This window comes from Hyalella azteca, unplaced genomic scaffold, assembly GCF_000764305.2.
Source record: "Hyalella azteca isolate HAZT.00-mixed unplaced genomic scaffold, Hazt_2.0.2 contig13241, whole genome shotgun sequence".
Taxonomy (NCBI): domain Eukaryota; kingdom Metazoa; phylum Arthropoda; class Malacostraca; order Amphipoda; family Hyalellidae; genus Hyalella; species Hyalella azteca.
This window is the reverse complement of record NW_025943170.1, coordinates 443,423-444,893: the sequence shown is the minus strand read 5'-3', so window position 1 is coordinate 444,893 and position 1,471 is coordinate 443,423.

The following is a 1,471-nucleotide window of genomic DNA, read 5'->3' as shown; positions in this document are numbered from 1 at the left end:
TGCCCCAACCAATGAGAAGAAAAGGAGCCAAGATAGAGGCGCGTGCAAGCAACGGCTGATTTTTGGTGAATTTTTGAAAAAATTATTCGTTTTTGGGGATTTGTGTCTTCCCCATGGGGAATTTTGGGGATCCGACTTTTGATTCGTCAATCTAAAATCAGGCTCTATTATGGGCCAAAATTTCATCTTCGTAGCAGGGCTGGAAGTACGAAAGTGGGTCTAAAAGTGTCGATTTCACGTAGGTACCAATACGGCGAGGACAAGGACGTAAAGTCAAAATCAAAATCTGAATGCGGATCTGAATCTAAGTGTTTCTTCGAAATTCTTTCGGGGTCCCTGCGCCATTAATGAATGCATGGTGAAGCTGGGCCTTGGCTCCAGGGATTATTTAAGAGGAAAATTTGTGGCCTACGGCTGCGCCCCCGACAAATGGTTCCCCAATGGTGTTCTCAACCAAATTCACAATATTTGCGGGTACGATTTTAAAAATAATTTCTTCTTTTACTAAATTTTAATAATTCAGAAATTACACTAGTGTTATCTGTGCTCAAGATTTATTTATCTAAGATGATTTATCTGTGCTCAAGATTTAATGACCGATTTTTTTATCGATATATAAAAGTGAAATGATGAAATACGAAATGAACAATCAAGATAATTGAGCAAGATTTTAGTACAGAGGTTGATAACCACGAGTTTGAAGTCTTAATAAAATTAGTTATGACATTCAAGATAAATACTACGGAGTGCGACAACCGGTCTGACACTTCAGCGAACTCGCGTGCGAACTGGCCTGCGGAGAGAGTCAGCCGCGTTCATCGAGTAAACACCTATAGTGTCTTACGTCCTTGATTGTGTAAAAGCTAACTTGCAAGTAATCGTTTAGAATTAATTACAAACAGGGCCTGGACTGTACTTCTATATATACCGCGAGTATATAAACCAAGGGTACGTCCGGCACTAAGAACCCGGCTGGCTTTCTCGCCCCTCCCCCCTCCTCTTCTCTTCACGAGAAGAGGCTGTAGGCAGGAGTAGGTTTGTGAGCCAGCCTAGGCCTGAATTTATTCATTATTTATTAATATTAATCTATTCAGTAACAATCATGTAACATGTTAAATATTATTCCTTTTCCTCTAAAAATTTATTATATTCTTTGTGCTATTACTAGCCCAGTCAGTCAGAATTCTTGTATTGCTCAGCTTTATTCATAAAATTAATCATTGTATATTTGTATTTGCCATCAATTAAAAAAAATATATATATATTTTTCTTTAGCTTTGTTTTGCTTTAAACATGAATCATTGATTCCTATTTCCTTGTATTGTTAAAACTAAATTTATATAAGCATTCCACCTGTCAATAACCCTAAATTATCTTGCTTTGTTCAACTTTAATTATCTGCTCTGTCATTGTATTATATATTTATTCTATCCTAGCCTCGATTTCATGTTTGTTGTTTATAGTGTGATAA